The 13,529-nt window shown below is 46.4% G+C and overlaps 1 long non-coding RNA gene across 1 annotated transcript; it reads right to left on the reverse strand.

Annotated features, from left to right (window-relative positions):
• Window positions 1-4,950: 4,950 nt before the first annotated feature.
• Window positions 4,951-6,405, reverse strand: LOC119170183 (uncharacterized). Its single transcript, XR_012895466.1, has 2 exons — window positions 5,290-6,405; window positions 4,951-5,158 (listed from the first exon to the last, which is right to left on the reverse strand). It is a non-coding gene; the product is annotated as an uncharacterized LOC119170183 (long non-coding RNA).
• Window positions 6,406-13,529: the final 7,124 nt, after the last annotated feature.

The raw sequence follows: 13,529 nt of genomic DNA on the forward strand, positions 1-13,529 counted from the left end.
AGGCCGAGACACTTCAGAACGTACCACGAACCATTACCTGCCGTCGCAACCGTTGGCCGCAGTACATTTTGAAAAGAAGATAATGATGGCGATAGGCTGCTGCTGACCTCGAGTCGGCTGGAGCAAAAACTATTACAAAAAATTGATGACGCAGCGCATGTTTAAGAAAAAGTACTTGCTATAGGACCAAATTTGATGATTTTTGAATTGAAACTTGGTCCCAACGATGGGGCCCCTATGAAAAAGTGCAATAGCGCGAGTGACGAGAGAGGTTCGTAAATCCACTCTGGATGTTTGAATCAAAAACGCGACGTGATTAATTATTTCGCCTCCTACAGGTGAGTATAACAATTTCACCTCCAAGGTGGTGCTGGTGAGAGATTTCTTCTGTGCGTTGTTCATCAATAAAAGGTAGTGCTCAATGTGCGTGCCAATGGCTGCTAAAGGGGAATGAGAGACAGGAGAAATCGGCTTTTAGTTAACGCGCACGCTGCGAAATTTTTATTGTTCAACAACGCACAGAAGACAAGAAAGCGCTGCTACGTTATACTTGCAGGGCGTAACCTCCTAGGTTTTAGGAAGGTTTAGTGAGCGTTGGGCCGCAGTGCCATGAATACAGTGAACTAGTCTATACCATGAACTGCAGGTGGTTAAAGGTGGGAAGTAGACACGAAGTGCAAGCCGTAAGAAAAGGTGCGTGTGCCTCCTCTCGTTCAGTCCTTGGAATGTCCGCTGGATGGTGATGGTTCTATATGAGGAATATATGATGAAAAGATGCTATATGGTGGTACTTGGAGTGTTGAATAGGTGGATGAACGGACACACAGACAGATACATGGATGGACGTACGGATGGCTGGCTGCACGGACGGATGGACGCATGGACGGATGCAGGAGCGGAGGCATGGACGAAAGCAGAGACGGATGCACAGATGAACGTGCGGATGGACGAACAGACGCACGCACGGACGGGCGGATGGACGCACGGACGGCAACACAGGCTCACGCATGGATGGACGGAAACATTGATTAATTGATTGATTTGCGGGGTTTAACATCCCAAAACCAGCATATGATTATAAGAGACGCCGCATTGAGGGCTCCGGAAATTTCGACCACCTGGGGTTCTTTAACGTGCACCCAAATCTGAGCACACGGGCCTACAACATTTCCGCCTCCATCGGAAATGCAGCTGCCGAAGCCGGGATTTGAACCCGCACAACACTGCCCAAACGTTTAATAGTAGTCCGCACAGCTCGAGCGTCCACAGCGCCGCGGAGGACCCAACCTTGTTGTGATTAGTTCGCGGTGGCAGATTCGGTCACTCCTGTAAAAATTGGCTGCGCCTGGTTCACCTGTGCGGTATCGTTCCCGGATCAGCTTTTACGACAAGGGAGCGAAGCAGTTGGCTCTAAATATGTTCGGGACAGTGCGTAAGCAGAGAGGCAGAAATGTAAGCATGAACTCTCTCATTAAGAGAATGACTGCGTTCACCAACGTCAGTAAGCGTGCGCTGTACAAGTGGGTAGCGGAGCACGATAAGCACGGCGAGACACGATAAGCACGGTGAACACCGGGAATAGAGCTATCATTTCGTATTGAACGCCAGTGGCACTTTGCCTGCCCATACGCATGCGTATACGATATCTGATGAAGCGTGTTGCTTTTATACTCAATTTGGCTTGCGCGTCGCTTTCAACCGAAACATGAGCCTATGAAACCTATCCCTCAAACGTCTACGTGCAAGTATTTCAAAGACGCGTGCTTTTACGGTGCCGAGGATAATATTTACTGTTTTCACAATTACAGCTCACCTCAATACGCAGTTGCACAGTGTACCGAGACACTCTTGCCGCTTTTGCATTGGCGCTGGCCGACAGCAGACGACAGGGCGCGGAAGGATACACTTAAACGCGCTCGACCTCCTCATTGGTTGAGAATTCCTGTGGCTTCCACAGTGCTGCACGGAAATTCTGGAACAGGATGTAGTGCATCGCTTATACAGGCGCAATTAAACGCAAACTAGCGGCCGGCCTGTAACTTGGTGGTTTGCAAGCCATTTAGACACGTATCACATGGCGTTCTTGCAAAGGGGTAGCTCAAGTGCGCAGCTGCAACTCCTCTTATGTTCAGGTGTGTAACGCCTACTTCCGCTATCGCTACTCGAGGAAACGCGCGGGTAACATGTAAGTGGCTACGTGTACGACGTTAACGAAATATGTAGCAACCCAATACTTACACATGCCAGATGCGTCCAGCACACCAGCGTGACAAATCCAACGTACGCATAGGCGCTCGTGGTGAGGAGCCGCTTCATTTCGTTCAATGATTGGATGCCTCATTTAGTTCTTAGCATTTCTTAGCGAACTTCGACGACTAAGACCGTACTTATATATCTATCTAGCCGCCTACGACTTTTAGCTCTCCTGGCCGTTCCGATAATGGTATCAATACCACACTTGGTATGGCATAACATGACTGTATAAAGAACATATTTGATTAGTCATAACAAGAAAATCATCACATGTATGTCATGAATGTCATGATTTACGTTTCATTTTCCTGCAGCTCTTGCGGTGGTTTCGTTCACATAGCATGTTGCAAAACTTGTATGGTATGACATGATTGCATGGTGAACAAAAGCAACAGACCCCATCATAAAAATCATGAAATGCGTGTCATTTAACACCATGACTACATGCCACGTTCATGATGAGCTCGCGGCCGTTTCGCTAGCATCACACATACCTAATTTGGTAAAACGGTGCTTGAAGGAATGACGAAGGTAGGTGACTGGTGCAAACATGATAATCATAAGATGCCGTGTCATGTCATGTAAACCCATGATTACATTCCACGCTCATGATGTGCTGGCGGCCGTTCTGCTAGCTTAACGTATGCCGAATTTGGTATTACGGGACGTGAATGGATGACGAAGGTATAATACTGGTGCAAACATGATAAACATGACATGCGTGTTATGTAACAGCATTACTACATGCTACGCTCATCATGCACTTGCAGCCGTTTCGCTAGGTTCACATGCATCAAACTCGGCATTACGCGGCGCGAACGGACGACATAGGTAAATGTCACATCCAAACATGATAATCATTACATGTGTATTTTGTAACAACATGACTACATGCCACACTTATGATGCCCTTCGGCCGTTTTGCTAGCTTCACATATGCCAAATTTGGTATTACGTGACGTCGATGGATGACGAAGGTATATGACTGGTGCAAACATGATAATCATGAGATGCGTGTCATGTGAGAACATGACTCGATGCCACAGTCACCGCACTAATACTATTCGACGTGACGCGGTGCGCATGCTCTCCGACGTTCATTTCGTTGCATCACGCCGGCGTTGCCACGGCAGGCACTGGTCCTGCCATTTACTCGCAGGCGCACACCACCCTGCGTGCTTTGACGCATGTGCGTTTCAGCGCGTCCGGCGTTCCTCCGTCACGAAATGAGGGAAACAAAGTGTTGTCTCGGTAAGGGTAACGCATCGGCACGATATGCAGCATGTCGCATTTCGCGCCGGTTGCCGTCGGGCCATGCCGACGGACGCTGGTCGCGCCCGTCGCACCTGGCGCTAGACTGTAGAGTGCTCGCGTTTTGCTAGAGTGGCCTCGCTGCGCCCGCCCAGCGCATGCGCCAACGTTGCGTCAGAGTATATTAGGCCCCTCATGATGCGCTCGCGGTTAGTTTGCTAGCTCCACAGATACTAAATTTGGTATCACGTGACGTGAATAGAAGACAAAGGTAAACGATACGCCGAACATGATAATCATGACACGGAAGTCATGTACGGCATCAATTAACTCCACCTCGCAACGTTTGCTCATTTTAAAGTGACATATGAACCTTCTCATTCGTGCTTGGCATATCATCGATTCCCACTGTACGTGGGATCTGGCGATTTTGATTCCGAATTTTAAACTTTATCGCAATGCTGTTTTTGTAGGTGGAGTTAATAAATATACATTCTGTGTGCCAAGATATATTTGACAGTTTTCAAGTTTACATGACGGGATGCCGGCACATGTACAATCTGACTGCCACTGATTTATGTTCTATCACCGGAGACGAGCCACCAAGAAACAAAATGGGGGCAATTTGAAATACGTAATAATCGAAATTTTTCTAAACATATGTTTCACACTTTTTAATCTATTTTTATTGCTCTCTTAACAGAAAGGTGGGTTAAGCTTACCTAAAGCAACCTACATACCACTCCAAGTTGTGGCCCCTATGAGAGCGACACTTGCTTAATTAAGGGTATCCATCAAGAGCAGAAAAAAAAGTGGCAGATCCTACGTACAGTGGGAATCGATGATATGCGAAGCACGAATTAGAAATGTTGATATGTTATTTTAAAATCACCACTACGTGATGAGGTGGAGGTAAACGATGCCGTACGTGACTTCCGTGTCATGATTATCGTGTTTGGATGTGTCGTTTAACTTCGTCATCTATTCACGTCACGTGATACCAAATTTAGTATATGTGGAGCTTGCGAAACGGCCCCGAGCACGCCATGAGCGTGGTAGGTTGTCATGTTCTCACATGATGTGGGTGTCAGGATTATTATGTTTTGGGTCCGAATCCCGGCTGCGGCGGCTGCATTTCCGATGGAGGCGGAAATGTTGTAGGCCCGTGTACTCAGATTTGGGTGCAAGTTTAAGAACCCCAGGTAGTCAAAATTTCCGGAGCCCTCCACTACGGCGTCTCTCATAATCAAATGGTGGTTTTGGGACGTTAAACCCCACAAATCAATCAAATCAGGATTATTATGTTTGCACCAGTCATATATTTCGTCATTCATTGACGTCACGCGACATTAAATTTGCTATATGTGGAGCTAGCAAAACAGCCGCAAGCGCATCATGAAGTGGGCACGGAAGCGCGATGGAAAGAACAGCCAAAGGCTTACGCACCTGTCTTTTCGTCTTGCAGTACGTCGCTGTTTTCGCGGCCGGCGTACCAGTGGCTGGTCTACGGGAAAGCTTCGCGCTCTCGGACGGAATTCGTGAAGCCGCCCCTTCCCCGGATCTTCCATTATCGGACGGAATCTGTGCTGTTGCCCCTTCACCAGACCTGCCAGAAACAGCTTGCTGGGACCTGACCAACATCGTCGAGCGCCACCTGCAGCACCACCAGTGCGCAGCTGCGACATCAACGTCATCTCGTCCGGATAGGATAAGACCCAGCATCGAGCACTATCACTGCAGTGGGCACGGAAGCGCGATGGAAAGAACAGCCAAAGGCTTACGCACCTGTCTTTTCGTCTTGCAGTACGTCGCTGTTTTCGCGGCCGGCGTACCAGTGGCTGGTCTACGGGAAAGCTTCGCGCTCTCGGACGGAATTCGTGAAGCCGCCCCTTCCCCGGATCTTCCATTATCGGACGGAATCTGTGCTGTTGCCCCTTCACCAGACCTGCCAGAAACAGCTTGCTGGGACCTGACCAACATCGTCGAGCGCCACCTGCAGCACCACCAGTGCGCAGCTGCGACATCAACGTCATCTCGTCCGGATAGGATAAGACCCAGCATCGAGCACTATCACTGCAGTGGGCACGGAAGCGCGATGGAAAGAACAGCCAAAGGCTTACGCACCTGTCTTTTCGTCTTGCAGGTTAGTTACCTTTCTAAACTGCCTTGTCGTAGCTTCCGATCTGATGAACCCTTTATTGTTGTGCTTCCGTGCCCACAAGCCGTTCTCTTGCCTTTTTGTTCTTTGCTACTACTTCTTTGTGGGGATGTAGAAAGCAACCCAGGTCCTGACAACTTAGCAGAACTAGTGAAAACGATGAAGGATTTGAACGAACGTACAAAAAGAATGGAATCAGCGCAAACAACAATATTGGACACCGTATCTGTGTTAAAAGAACAACAACAGTCAGTTTCAGAATCAATGAACGAAATAAAGGACAGACTGGCGAAAGTTGAAAACCAAACCTCCGTTTTCGAGCACTGGCAGCATGAAATGAAAGAACTACGCACCACTGTTGAGCGCCTTGAAAAAGACACTAGTAATATGCATTCGCGTCTTGATGACGCAGAGGATCGATCGCGGAGAAACAATCTTGTCTTTTATGGAATTCCAGATGCCGCAGATGAAACTTCTTCGGAATCGGAAAAAAAGATCATCAACCTCCTGACTAATACTATCCAAATTGATGTCACAAGTTCTGATATATGCCGCGCTCACAGAATAGGACGCTATGATTCAGCGAAAGCTCGACCACTTATAACGAAATTTGAAACATTTAAAAAGAGAGAGCTGGTTTTTTCAAAACGAGGTTTGCTAAAGAGCACTGACATAGCAATGAGCGAAGATTTTTGTCAAACAACGCGCAACATAAGAAAAAAACTAATAGAATACGGTAAATCAAAGACTACTAATACGGTAATAAAAAAATACGGTAAATCAAATACGGTAAATCAAAAAACACTGCCGAATATTGCTCAATCATACTAGAACATATTTACTCGCAATCTTACAACTCGGGTACCTTACCGTTTGACTGGAAAACTGGCAGAGTCATCCCTATTTACAAATCAGGACCATCCCATGACCCACAAAATTATAGACCGATTTCTCTTACATCAGTGCCTTGCAAAGTTATGGAGCATATAATTTACACACATCTGGTTAATTTTCTCGAACATAACAACTTCTTCACAGCTTCGCAGCATGGATTTCGCAAAAACTTTTCCTGTGACACTCAGCTCATAGCCTTCACTCATTTTCTCCACTCTAATCTAGATGGCGGTTTTTTAACAGATTGTATATTTCTCGACTTCTCTAAAGCATTCGACAAAGTGAACCATGCACTGCTACTTCATAAACTAAGCGTTCTAAACATCGACACAGCTGTAATTAATTGGATTCGCGCCTTTCTAACATCACGTGTTCAGTTTGTAGCCGCTAACGACGTTAACTCCTCATTGATTCCTGTTGATTCTGGTGTCCCGCAAGGGTCTGTGCTTGGTCCCTTATTATTCCTAATCTATATTAATGATTTGCCTACTAATGTCTCTTCGAAAATATGCCTGTTTGCAGATGACTGCGTCTTGTATAGAAAGGTGACGGATGCCGCAGACATTTCACTAATTCAGGAAGATCTTAATAACATAACTAAATGGTGTCAATTATGGCGTATGGAATTAAACGTTAGAAAATGCAAAAGTATGAGGATTTCCAGTGCTGAAGTGACTTCCCCTACTTACACACTTAATAACATCCCACTAGAATGCGTAACATCGTACAAATACTTGGGTGTCCATATTACCAATAACCTTTCATGGAAAACTCATATTGATTACATAGCCACCAAGGCCACTAGCACATTAGGATATTTTCGCCGGAAGTTTCCTCAAGCGCCATCTTCATTAAAACTACTACTGTACACAACTTTCATTCGTCCGAAGCTTGAGTATGCATCGTCAGTATGGGACACCGGATATCAGAACCACATAAAATTACTAGAAAAAATACAAAATCGCTCAGTCCGTTTCATTTTAAACAATTACCAAAGAACTGCGAGTGTTACTAACATGAAAGACATTCTACACCTTCCATTGCTATCACATCGCCGAAAACTATCTCGACTCTATCTTTTCCATAAAATCTACTACCACAATTCATATTTACATTCTATGCTTCTTCAGCCACCGCCGTACATTTCATCCCGCATCGACCATCGCCAAAAGGTAAACATTCCACACAGCAACACCGTCGGCTTTTCACACTCATTTCTCCCCACAACGACCAGAGACTGGAACAATCTGCCTGCATCACTCACAAGCATAACTAACACCAATAATTTCAAAATCGCACTTCGAAGTTTCATTTCGAGTTAACATCGTTCAGTGTTTGTTTCATACCTTTAATTTTTTTCTTTTTTTATATGTTTCCCTTTTGTTGCTATGCTTCTCGTATTCTAGTTTTGCGAGTGGCTACTTTTTGTACATTATGTTTTTTTTTTTTTTTTTTTTTTCATTATATCTCTTTTGGCAGTGCATCCAATGATAAAATCTTGTAATTCTTCCAGGACAGTCCAGTGTTTTGATTCCTGTGTTATTCATTTTGGTTCATTGGCCTTTGTTCTTGTAACTGATATTTGTTTAAAGTGTCATCGTGATAATTCATTTCTGTATTTTTAAAACTATAACCAAGTTATTATTACGTGTTAACTTTCTTTGCCCCTCCCCTCTTCAATGTACGTTTGTACCCTGAGGGTATTTGAAATAAATAAATAAATAAAATAAATAAGCACCCTGTAAACTCCAATGTAGCGTGAGACGTGCCATAGACGCCACCGGGAGCGGCCGCGTTTCGCAAGCTCTCCGGCAAAACTCCTGTTTCTGACTGCTTAAGTCATTCAATGGCAACTTGAACAAATATGAAGCTTTTTACGGAATCGACCGCATAATCTGAAGTGATTTCAAGTGAGTGCTTTGCAGTTCGCATCCACGAAGATTGACTTTTTGGCAGCGTTTGACTACCTTGGTGGGCCTACCGACTAGGCCTATCGGCTAGGCCTACCAACATGGTCATCTACGATACAGAGGGAGTGGAGCTTCCCTCCACCGAAGCTCTCGACGATGATGAAGGACGCAGGCGTCAAGTGTATGCCAGGGCCAGAAAACCCGCTTCATCCTCAAAGAAATCGACGCCTGACATCAACACTTCGCAAGAAGTGTCACAGAAAGCTCTCCCATCGACTCGTCGCACTGCCCCCAGACTCCCTCCACTTCCAGCGGACGACTACAAAATAGTTCTGCGAATACGTGGAGGCCTCAGCTGTGCTGACACTTCACTTCCGAAGCTCATCCATTCCGTCCTGAAACCGGCAGCGCTCACAAGCTCCCTACATGACCGATATCGCTTCAACCCTGTAAGCAACATTCTGCTCATAAGCACACCGGACTCGGCACACACCGAAGCATACCACCATATCAAATACATCAAGATGGACGAGCGCAGCTTTGAAGTGGCCCCCCACATTACCGATCTATCGAATACCTGCCGAGGCTCATCTGTAATATTCTTATAGAACACACATCTGGAACCATCTTGTCAAGTCTGTTTGACTATGACAGACAAAGCCTCAACCTGACCGGACGTCGCATGGTTTCCACAACGTCCATCTCGGTCACCTTCAGTGGTACGCGCGTGCCTTTCTACATAAATTATCAGGGTGGCGTCACCCGATGCGTACCCTATCGTCATAAGACGGAAGCCTGTAATCTCTGCCGCAAGCTAGGCCACAGACCAGTCGTATGCTCAGACGCCCCTCAGCCTTTATGTCCATTGTGTGGCATTCCGAACCCACTCCTTGATCACGAATGTGAACCTAACTGTGTGGTGTGCGACAGTGACCACTCCACCGGCTCGTCCCAGTGCCCACAGCTCTACAAGCCCAAACCAAAGCACGCACCCTCAACTTTCCAGCAAGATGCAGCTCCATTCCTCGATCCAAGCCCATCTTTCAAGGACGCTCCTAGAGAACGCTCACCCAGTATCACAACACAGCAAAGCCGAAAAAACCACAGCCGCAGCCGAAGCCGCAACACAGGCATTCATCAAGACTCCAACCCTCGAACTGGCTCTGGACACGAGGTGAGCTGGGCTCATGTAGCCTCCCCTGAAAGCTACATTCAAAAGCAGCTCAAACCATTGCAGGATGAGATTGCTAAATTAAGGGCAGAAAATATAAAACTACGCCTAGAGCTTCAGTCCTTCAAACAACCATCTACCTCCCCACACCTCCCCGCCTCATCTTTCACCCCTACGCCTATCTCACCAGCCCCAGCTCCTCTCTCAACCACCCCTACAGCTAGGCACCCCGCTCAACCATCTGCGCAAAAACGAAAAGTCTCGACTCCCACATTGTCATTCGATGAGCGAGTAGACCAAGTCGAAGCGAAACTAGAGATGGTTGACAAAGAGAAAAAAAAAGTAACCAAACTTGAGGAAAAACTTGACAATTTTATTACCTTCTCCACAGGTTCCTTGCAGAAGCTACATGAATCCGTAGCCTCGATACCACAAGCCATGTTACCGATGCAACAAACACTAGAGAGAGTGACGCAGTGGATCGACACGGTCCACGCTAATCATCTAGAGCTTGCCCAACCTACGCCAAATCAACTTAGCGAAAATGGCTCCTCGTAACCGCACTGAACTTTGCGTATGGCAACGGAACTGCAGGGGGTTTTGCCGAAAAAAGACGAACCTCCTGCAGCACATCAAATCACGAACTACCCCTCTCCCAATCATTGCGTTACAAGATAGAAATGATGTAGTGCAGCTGCCGGGTTATAGAACGCATCAAAATCCGGCTGATGCCTAACCAAACACTGCTGTCTTAACTCAGAAGCACCTTACAGTTACGTATTCAAAATTTGCTGACATCGACATTGAGCACGACTTTCTCCAAATACTACCTGATAAAATTAACTCGCCATTCGTATACATTCTTAACGTATATAGTAGACCACAAGAGCAAAGGCACCCCTTCGATACCCTATTTGGCCGAACTACATCCTCGGCAGGCAAACACACCCTCCTGATAGCGGGGGATTTCAACGCCTTTCACCCAGCGTGGGGTTACACCACATCTACACCGAAAGGTAGAGCCCTCTGGTCCCATATTCAGACACATCGGTTTACGCTGCGCAACGACCCGGAGGAGCCTACTCGTTTGGGTAACAGTGTGAACAAAGATACATCCCCCGATCTTACCCTCACTCACAATGCCCCCACAATGGTTTGGACTAACACCCAAACTAATCTTGGCAGTGATCATTACATTATTAGCATTACATTACAACTAAAACACAGACCCATTGCACCTAAAGCACTGATGCTCACAGAATGGGACAAATTTAGAGAGACCCGCAACAGCACCGCTTCCTCACGTATTGCAGACCTTGCCGAGTGGACTCAACAGCTTCAAAAAGATGTTGAAATTCACACGAGAACTCTACCCGACGACACCCCGATAACTACTCTCGACTCCAAGCTTCTTCATATGTGGGAAGCAAAACAGTCACTTCTGCGACGGTGGAAACACCAGTGCCACAACAGGAAACTCCGCATTAGGATAGCGAAGCTAGACCAACAAATAAAGCGATACATGACTCAATTGGCGGCACAACAATGGGGTCAGCTTTGTGAAGGAATGCATGACCACCTCAGTAATAATCGAACGCGGCAACTTCTGAGACATCTGCTAGACCCCAGCACTTCTCGCGCACGACACCCTCATGCTATCACTAAACTGTTACACAAGCACAGTGACTATTTAGGACAACTCCTGGATAACCTCCACATGTTGCCTTTACCTCAATTACGTAGAGATTCTATAACATCTTACACAGGGAAACCTAATATGTCATTAGATGCGCCGATAACGGAAGCGGAAGTTAGTCACGCCCTCGCAACACTCCGTACCACGTCGGCTTCAGGCCCCGACCGCATCAACAACAAATTACTTAGAAATCTTGACCCTATTTCCATTGAAGCTTTGACTGAGTACTTTAACGACTGTTTTGACACGGGCACACTTCCACCTTCGTGGAAAGATGCCAGAGTCATATTTATATTTGAACCGAACAAAGCTCCCTTAGTAGAAAATCTGAGGCCCATTTTCTTGACATCGTGTCTCGGAAAGACTATGGAGCATGTTGTACTTGCACGCCTACAGAGACACGTGGAGGAAAATGAGCTACTGCCTCCCGAAATGATTGCTTTTATGCCCTCACTTTCAGCGCAAGGTGCGATGCTTCGCCTTCAACACGACGTCATAACTCCTAACCAGAGCGAGGATACTCAGGCAATCCTTGGTCTGGACATACATGGAGCATTCAATAACGTAGCCCAGTCAGCTATATATGCTGGCCTCAACTGCATTTATTGTGGCGCTAAAATGTACTCTTACATCAAAAGCTTCCTCACAGACCGCACAGCTACATTAACATTAGGACCAGAACATCCCTCATCCTATACACTTGGCAGCTTCGGAACACCTCAAGGGTCAGTGCTCTCTCCAATCCTTTTTAACCTTGCTATGCTACCTATACCCAATGCTCTTCAACGTATCCCTGACTTGAACTTCTCCATTCATGCCGATCATATCACCTTATGAGTGAAAGGAAGCTTAGATGGACATATTCAAGACACCCTACAAACAGCTGTAGATATATTACCAGCACTAACATCTCAGATGAATCTCTGTTGCACCCCAACTAAATCAGAGTTACTCCTTCTACCAACACATCGTCGGAACAAACACGTTCCAATGATCGAAGTTCACATAAATGGGTGCCCAATTTATAAAGTATCACGCATTCGTGTGCTAGGTTTATTTATCCAAAACAACCGACTTAATACGTACACACTGGAAGCTTTACGCAATACCATTGAAAACACCCTAAGAATTATAGAAAGAATCTCAGGGAAAAATAGAGGGCTCCGAAAGTCAGAGTTACTTCGTGTAATACAAGCTTTTGTGATTACTAATATCACATATACCCTCCCTTACCTTCGCCTTAAATTAGAAGAGGAGGAATCGGTCAACACTCTCCTCCGCAGAGTTTACAAATACGCACTAGGCATTGCAATCAAAACCTCTAACGCGCTACTCCACCAGACAGAAGTCATAAATACCCTATTTGAAATCCGTGAAGCCCATTTAACAGCTCGATACGCAAGACTCACGTCCACTAGCGCAGGTCGCCACATTTTATCGTTACCCGAATTAACTTCGCCTCCCTCACCAACGCTAAATACAACATTCGCCAAACATACACAAACAATTACTCATACCGCCCCTTCCTAAAAACATGCATCCAACATATCACACTAAGCGTAGAATCCAAAGAGCAAAAACTCTTCAGAAAAAATTGCATAGAGCCAATGACGTGCTTTTTGTCGATGCGGCAGAATACCCATCCTCCTCATCTTATGCCCTCTCTGCTGTCGACTATAACAGCAAGGTGCTCACAACGGCATCTATCACTGTCAACTCTTCGGAGGAGGCAGAGGAGGCTGCCATCGCTGTAGGTCTATTTATCCCCAATATCACTATGATTGTAAGTGACTCCAAAACTGCCATACGCAACTTCAGCGCAGGTCGAATCCCATGAACTGCCCTTTCAATTCTTATAAACATCCTCCCACGCAAGACGTTGCTTTCGATAGGACGCCCGCGCATGCGGGGTTGAGCGGCAATGAGGCGGCTCATACCTGTGCTCGAGGAATGACCGGCTGAGCGCAGGCCTCTGATGGCGCCTTAGACCACGCGGCCTTTTTCAGCGCGATAGATCGTCTTTTGACCTTCCACGATATAACAAATCACTACTGCCTACAGCGCACAATATACCCCCTTACATCATGGAGCTTCGCGCTACCATGAAATACTATGGCGCCACTTACAGGCCCGTACGTTTCCTACCCCATCTTTTCACCATCTTATACACCCTGCGATATACCCCTCCCCTTTGTG

Source organism: Rhipicephalus microplus, chromosome 5, assembly GCF_043290135.1.
Source record: "Rhipicephalus microplus isolate Deutch F79 chromosome 5, USDA_Rmic, whole genome shotgun sequence".
NCBI lineage: Eukaryota > Metazoa > Arthropoda > Arachnida > Ixodida > Ixodidae > Rhipicephalus > Rhipicephalus microplus.